Genomic DNA, 8,680 nt, shown 5'->3' on the forward strand with positions numbered 1-8,680 from the left:
GGCAGCGGACCGATCTCACCTGAGATGAAGTCCGGGCACGATTCCGGCGATGCTCGGGCTGGAGTCGGGGATGGCTAGCTCAGGAAACTTCCTGGACGCGCGGCGGAGATGTTGTGGGGGTTGGCCGAGGCTGGGAGGCTGTGGCGTGGCCGGTCCATGGCGGCACTGAGGAGCCTGCGTGGCGGAGCTGTGCGGGCACGGCGAGCTAGGGTTTGGGGCGGCGCTGGCGTCGAGGATGGGGAGGTCCAGGGGTGCGTCTGTGGTTAAGAAGGGCGGGGCCGGGGATCTCGGGGAGTCGTGCCGTGGAGGGCGCGGGTGTGATCCCCGGCTTTTGTTAGCGTGCGGAGGAAGGAGGGGGGATGACCGGTGGGGCCACAGCGTCAGCGGCTTGCAGGGGACGCGGCGCGCGCGGCGCTGAGAGCGGCAGCGGCTGGGCTGAGCGCGGAGGGCGAGCGTGCTGGGCCGTGCCGAGCGGACGTGCGGAACTGGGCAGAGCAGCGCTGGCGAGGCAGGGTGCGGGATGCTGGGCCGCGGCGCTGGACGTGGGCCGCGTGCGGGAAAGGGAAGGAGTGGGCCACCGAGGTGAGGGACTACGGGCTGGGTTGAAGGGTTTGGGCTGAGTTGGGTTTTTCTATTTTCCTTTCTCTTTCTTTTTCAAACAACACTCAACTCTATTTGAATTCAAATTTAAAATTTGAATTCAACCCTATCACTCAACCAAAATAAAACCATGCACCAGCATGAATGCACAAATAAGTTTAAACTTAGAAAAAAATTTAATTACTCACGAAAGAAAATTAAATTAAATGCAAGGCTAAGCATATAAACCTTAGAAAATTAAATAAAGCCAATTAAATTTATTATTTAATGCTGAAATTTAAATTAGGGTGTTACATTGCCGGAGTACGCCGGAAGCTGCCCACCATCATTGCGGAAGTAGAACCATGCCTTATCCCTATCACGATTGTTCGATGTTATCGTGCTGGGGATGTAGAGGTCCTTCCTCTTTTCCCGCACCTGGAGCGTGAAGCCGCCAGCGTGGACGGGCCTTCTCACCCCTCGCGAGACGGAGTCAGTGTGTAGCTCTCCCTGGAACAAGTGCCTCCACAAGTCCCAGTGCACGTTCACCCCCAGGTAGCCCTCATAGACGGCGACGAAGACCGCCGCCTGCGAGATAGCGTTGGGGGCGAAATTGAGCAGCTCCACCCCGTAGTGGTGGCAGAGCGCACGGAAGAACCTTCTGGCAGGGTTGCTGAAGCCCCACTCGTGCAACCACGCCAAGCTGACGATGTAGCCGGTCGGGTGCTTCGGGTCCATCTCCGCTGGTGCCGGAGTGATCCACACCGGGCGCGTGTTGGCACTCCTTATCCTAATGAATTACTCCGCAAGCGCACAGAGACCGATTGTAGCTTTCACCAGGGAGTATACCTGGGATATCGAATCCAAGGAACAGTAAAGCTTCGACCAAACTTAGAGATCGTCAATCGAACACAACCAGCGAGAAGAAGATAAAGGGAAGAGGGCCTAACTCCAGATAACCTACTACTCTAACTAGTTAATGAGCTAACTACTGACTTGATCTGCTTTGACGACTGGAAGAGGAATGACTTCAGAAAGGGGTGAGAGGGGAATCCAACGGCAACCTGCACTACTGCTATCAAAACACCCGAATGTGGAGGACTACAAAGGACAGATAGGGCTGTCATCACCTACCGACTACCACAACGGTTTCGTGGGATGGAACACAACTTGAGATAACTACCAAGCCTAGGCACCACACCCACAGCTCTCAAGCTACTTGCTCCTACCGTGTACTTAGATAGAAAGCAACCTCAAATAAGCAGAACTTGCTACTTACACAGACTCAGGATCCCGCAGATCAAAGTAAGTACTTAACTAGCAACTAAGACAGAAAGTAAAGCTAGCGAGAAACTGAAGTTAGGACACGGAACTTACTCAAATAGATTCCTTCAAGGTGGATACAAAAGTGGAGTAAGACCGAGAGAATTCGAGTTCGCTCCTTTCAGCTCGGCTTTCACCAGAGCACTCACCTCACTCTCCTCCTACTCAACACAAGAGTGTACAAGAGACTCTCTTCTCTATGGAATGGTGTGTGTTACAAGAGGGGTATGGTGCTCTATTTATACTATTCTGAAGTCGGTACTGGGCTGAGCGTCAATTGCACGCAGGTAAGTTCATTGAGCTTGTCTTCCACGCCAAGCGAGAGTAGCAGAGGCTGCCAGGTGGGGCCGACCGGCCTCCCCTAGGCCGGCCGGTTTGGGGATGTGGCCACGTGGCCACCGCCTTTGCGTGGACACTCTGGATCTCTTCCTGAAGTTGGTAGAAGTTGCGTGGCTTTAACGGTGACAGTTAGGGAACGGCCGGCCTCTCCTAGGCCGGCCAGCCTGGCTCTGGCTCAGCTCAGGCTCCTGTTGCACTGACATGTTGCTCTCTAGGGCCACATTGCTTCTCAAGTTGAATTGGGCTCTAATTCTTCGGGTCATCACTGGATTTGGGCTCAACTCCACTTGGTTCAAGCCTTTCGGTCTTGACTTGTGAATTTTGCCAAACCCATCTTGGTGTGACTCGATCTTGGACTCAAGTCACTCTCCACGAAGTCTCATGGCAAAGTATGGCAGGGGTAGGCCGGCCGGCCTGGGTTTCACTCCTTTTTGGCTCAATTTTGCACATGTTGATCCTGGATTCAAACAATCACCAAAACTTCTGGAACTTGTTAATGTTAGTGAAAATTATAGCAATATGGTTTCAAAAGAATGAAATCCGAAGGAATGTTGGCGGTAAAAATCATCGAAATCGACCGCCAACACCTGGCACCTCAACAAACCATGCCACGAAACTTTGCCAAAGTGATGATGAGCACAAATCCAAGCCAATCCAATTTGGTTCCGTCCAAAATTCACAAACAAAGACCGAAAGACTTGAGCAAAGGAAGGTTGGGTCCACTTTCAGTGTCCAAAAGCAGTTTCAAGACCTAAACCGCCTTGAGCAAGAATGTGCAACCGTTGATTGATGCATCGGTGGAACGGAGGGCCGAGAGGAGCCAAACCCAGGCTGGCCGGCCTAAGGAAGGTCAGCCTGCCTAACAATCACGTGCTTTGGACTCAATCCTCTTCCACCGACTTCCAGGAGACAATCCAAGCCGTCCACAAAAAGTCGGTGGCCAGATGGTGGGATCCCAGGCCGGCCGGCCTAGGGGAGGCCGGCTGGCCCCACCTTGCAGCGGCTCATGCTCAACTTCGCGTGGAAGTTACATCAACTGTCCTAGTTGCTTACAAGACACACGCTCACCTCATACCGACCTTGGAGCACTATAAATAGAGAGCAACACCCTCACTCTCAACACACACAAAAGGAGCTCTCTTCTCTCATTCTTAGTTTCAAGAGTAGGTTAGGTAGTCTAGGAGTTAGAGTCGGTTAGGTAGTCTGGGAGTTAGAGTTGAGTCGAGCTTGTCTCGGGATTCCGGAGTCATCATCGGAAGTCGGGTATAAGCACTTGTATCTTTTCCTTTGACATTTATCAATATAAGTTATCTTTATCTTTTCGAGTCAGCTTTACTTTCCACATTTATTTATCTTTCCAAGTTATCTTACTTGTGTGCGGAAGTAATTCTCTAGCTTAGGCTTTGTACCTATCTTGTTTATTGGGATCTTACCTTACAGGTTTTCTCGCCCGCACTAGGGAGGCTCAAGTTAGTTCCCTAGGTTGAGGGGGATTTCTCTTGCTTGCTACAAGAGAAATCCTAACACCGAGAGCAGACGTGGTGTCTGAGCTCAGTGTTAGCTAGAAAGTGTATTCCACCGAACGGTACCGTTGTGGTAGGTGGCAGGTGGTGACAGCCCTGTCCATCCTTTGTAGTCCATCACGTTCGAATGTTTTCATAGCAGTTGTTGCAGGTTGCCGTTGGACTCCCCTCTCACCCCTTTCTGAAGTCCTTCCTCTTCCAGCCGCCGAAGTAAGCTCTAGGTTCCCGATAACTAGTTAGAATCAACTTTAGTCTAGAGAGGCTAGCTCGATAGTTTAAAAGTGCTTTACAAGTCTTTCTTGCTCATTGTCCTCCCAGCTGCTTACCTCTCTAAGGATTAGAGTCTCCTGTGTCAAACGGTCTTTGTTGGCCATTATCTTATCCTATCATATCAGGCTTACCCCCACTAAGTTAGTTGGTTGATATCCTTTGTAAAGTTTGTCATTCGATTCTTCGATACTCTTTAACCATAGTGATTCCCTGAGGAAATATACGATACCCTGGAATACTCCAAAGTGAAGTGCTACAGTGGTGATTCTGTGCGCTTGCGGAATCCATATTCTATTGAGCATAAGAAACGCCACCAACAGCCCTATCCGTCCATTGTAGTCCACCACGTTCGGGTGTTTTCATAGCAGTAGTGCAGGTTGCCGTTGGACTCCCCTCTCATCTCTTTCTGAAGTCCTTACTCTTCCAGCCGCCGAAGTAAGCTCTGCTTTCCCGAGAACAAGTTAGGTGTTTAGTCTGATCTAGAGAGGCTAGCTCGATAGTTCAGAAGTGTATTAGGTGTCTTATCACACTCGTTGTCCTCTTAGCTGCTACCTCTCTAAGGACCAGAATCTCCGTGTGTAATTCGGTAATTGCCTGGCCATTTATCTCACTCACATATCTGGCTTACCCCCATCTAGTTAGTTGGTCGATCAAGCTAGTATGGTTTTCATTCGATTTACGATACTCTTTACTATGCTGCTTCCCTGAGGAAAAATATGATACCCTGGAATACTTGTTGACGCTCACTAACAACCATTTCCAGGCTTCAACTTGATCAGAAAATCATGAGAGTTTGTATTTCTTACACGCAATCTTATCCAATAAAGTTCCTAAATCACACTTTACCTTTTAGAATATGCAAGTTGTGTTTTCAGGCTAACGTGCAGGTTACAAGCACACTTTGGCCCGACACAAAATCACATAAAATATCAGAGTACCGATTTAGGCTCAAATGGACCAAGTGAAGCCCAAGAACTGAAGCAAACCCAGCTGGGGCAGGCCGTGCCTCAACTTTAGGACAAGGGGAGACCAAGACAAGCCCACTCCAGGAAGTTGGGGGTGGTTGGCGGCCCGGGCAGGCCGACCGACCAACCTAGTCGGCCGGCCAGGCCCGTGGGCCCCACCGCCTCAACCAAGGCACGTGGCACTTCCCTGTTGGCTCACAATGTGGGTTTGGGGTGCTGCGGCTGGTGGCTCCCTGCTATAAATACAAGGGGGGTAGAGAATAGAACACACACACACCACACATCTCTTCCACTCTTGCATTCCTTGCATAGTCTTTAGGCTTAGTGGAGTTTAGGAGAAGTCTAGGAGTCATCGAGTTGCCGGAGTTGCTCGAGAGTCGGGTATGGGTTCATCTCTAGCTCTCTCTTGTAATATTCGGTCGTTTGTAATAGAATTAGACTATGAATACCGATATCTGCTTGAAGTATATTCTGAGTTATCGAGTATATGCTTCTTGTCATGGTTGCGTTATAATTCAATGCTTGCATTGCATGATCGTCCTGTGTTGCAGATGGTTAGTCTTTTGTTCTTAGAACTCTATCAACTATTCCAGTATTCATATGATTGCTCTAGTGTGATGTCTGTCCATCCGTAGGGTGGGGACTCCGCGCGGGACACTAGAGTATCCCTTACTAGTGTAGACATGGTGTCTAGATTAGCTAAGAGTTGCTGGATGTCAACTATACCCATAGTTTGTAGAGGTAGCCGGCAGGTGGTGACAGCCCTGTTCGAGCCTTTTATTAATCCTCCACATTCGGTATGGGGGGTAGGAGGTACATAAAGTCGTCGGGGTGTACGGGCTCCTTCCGTTACTTCGATAGCGATCTCCCTGTTGTGTAGTTTAATCTCTAATGAGCTAACTAATGAGAAAGTGTAGATATAGCTAGGCTAGCACAACTGACTCGAGCTCTGACTTTTACCTTGCTCCCGGCCTAAAGTAACCTTTATTATTTTATCCAAGAGAGTAGTTTGTGTGTGTGTCACACTACCTCCTACCATGTTATTATCTTACCCCTGTTTATGCATGAGAATATCCAATCTAGATAGAGCTCACCAACTGATCTATATATTCTCTCACTCATCGCCTTCCCTGCGGAAATATAAATGACACCCCGGTATACTCCCGGGTAAAATTCTACAGCAGTATTCCGTGCACTTGCGGATCTATTCGTGGTTCATGAAATACTGCCGTCCCAAATTGGCGTCTGCGGGCGTCATCTCTAGGTGACGTTGGTAGGCGCCAACAAGCATTTTTGGCGCCGTTGCCGGGGAAGGCATAGAGTGAAATATATAGACAGAGTTGTGAACAAAATTGAAATTGGTATTTGCTTGCTAAACAGGCTAACTTGGCTTTGTTTTCTTGTCTTCGTTGATATGAAAACATGGTAGTGTATGACCGGTTTTGACATGCCGCAAAACTTTCATTCTGATCTAGAGTCACTTTTAAGGAGGACGCAAGCTTGTCTCGTATCACCTTGGAGATCACTCTCGGCAGTTGATCCAGTCATCGCATCGTCGTCAACTCCTAGAGCTATGGCCCAGAAGACACTCCGTGATTACTCTGCTCCGTCTGCTAGCCAGGTCCTGACCGGACCCAAGGTTATCACCGGAGGAGAAAATTTCGAGATCAAGATGGGTCTCATTACGATGGTGCAGGCCAGCCCATTTTGTGGCAGGGCCAATGAGGATGGCAGCACTCATCTCCAACAGTTCCTAGAGCTCTGCAGTACTTTTGTTATCAAGGGTGTATCGCAAGATGCAATCCGGCTCTGTCTGTTTCCGTTTTCTCTCTTGCGGAGAGCAAAGCAATGGTTTTATGCTAACAAGGCTGCTTTGGATACTTGGGACAAATGTGCCAAGGCGTTCCTCTCGAAGTTCTTCCCGACGGGCAAAACCAATGCTCTTCATGGTCGGATTTCGAACTTCCAGCAGGCATCAAATGAGTCAATTCCGGAAGCTTGGGAGAGGCTTCAGGAGTATATTCTGGCATGTCCGCACCATGGAATGGATAATTGGCTCATTCTACAGAACTTCTACAATGAGTTGACACAGTCATCCCGTGATCATGTGGATGCTGCTGTGGGTGGAGCTTTCTTCTCGCTGACCATTGAAAGAGCTACATCATTGATCGAGAAGATGGTTTCCAACCAAGGTTGGAGCGATGATCACCTCGAACTGCGCCAGCGAGGTATGCACTCCATCAAGGAGGCCAACATGCTTGCTATGAAGATTGATCTCCTCCTCAAGAAATTTGAGGATTATTCCCAAGATAAGGCTCAGATGCAAACACTTCAAGCCTTGGAAACTCGCATGACGTGCGAGGTCTGCGGGAATGTTGGACATTCGGGCGACAATTGCCCAGAAACCCAAGAAGAAGCTCTATTCCTCAATGGCAGCAATGGGTTTCGTCCACAAGGAGGTCAGGGGTAGAATCAACCATGCCCATATTACCAAGGAGGTAATGGGAATTCGAATTCTTTCGGTCCTAACCAGCCTACCTTGAGAGATCTTGTCTACAGCCAAGCGAAGATCAATGAGTCCCTTCAGAAGAAGTTGGCCACTACAGACAATTCTATGGAGACCATCCATGCCAAGATGGACGGATTCTCCACTTCTATGAAGAACCAGCTGAGTTTCAATAAGGCGCTAGAAACTCAATTGGCTCAACTAGCTGCTGCTACACCTGCTGCTGAACTAGGGAAGATTCCGGGGCAACCCAAATCAACTCTAGAAAGCGTGAATGTCATCAATGCTATGTGGAAAGAGCCCCTTAGCAGGACACCCCTCAGCTATGCAGAGAAGCTCACACGCCCAAGAAGAGGTGCGTGGGGCGAGTTGGCAACCACAATAAGAGAAGATCTCGGAACCCCAGTGATCAGCTGCTCAATCTTTGATTATGAATTTGATCATGCCCTTTGTGACCTTGGAGCCAGCGTTAACATCATGCCCAAGGTGACTTTCGAGAAGCTAGGCTATCCATCAATTTCCCCTACCACTATGTGTGTTCAGCTGGCAGAATCCACGATAAGATATCCAGAAGGAGTTGTGGAAAGGTTAATGGTAAAAGTCAAGAATACCTACATATTGGTGGACTTCGTAGTCCTTGATATGGAAGGAGATCTTGGAATTCCGCTCATACTTGGGCGACCATTCCTCAAGGATGCACATGCCAGAATTGATGTGGGGAGAGGAAGAATCAACCTCTGTATCAGGGGAAGGACCATGAAATTTAAATTCCAAAACAAGAAAGAGGTATTCCTGATTCATGAGGATAGTGAGAAACAAGGACTATGGGCAGAGCCCGGTTGGGATGATCAAGACTATCACCCCTCTTCCAAGCCAGCTTGGGAGGATTGGCAAATTCATACTCCACCAACCGAGCCAGTGGAAACTGATCAGAAGATCCCTGATTTCATCACCAATACAGTATGGGAAGATCTGGAAATCGTCTATCCAACATCCGAGGATCCTGTTCCTGCGCCGCCTACGCCATCAAAGAAGACCAAGAAGGTGTGGCGCAAGAAGAATAAGACATCATCGACCGCTACTACTTCTCCAGGTACGGACAAAATGATCTCAACCTGATCAGGTATGGAGAAAGGTCCTGCTTTTTGACCCTAAACTAAGAGCTAGCTTGGGGG

This window comes from Panicum virgatum, chromosome 5N, assembly GCF_016808335.1.
Source record: "Panicum virgatum strain AP13 chromosome 5N, P.virgatum_v5, whole genome shotgun sequence".
NCBI lineage: Eukaryota > Viridiplantae > Streptophyta > Magnoliopsida > Poales > Poaceae > Panicum > Panicum virgatum.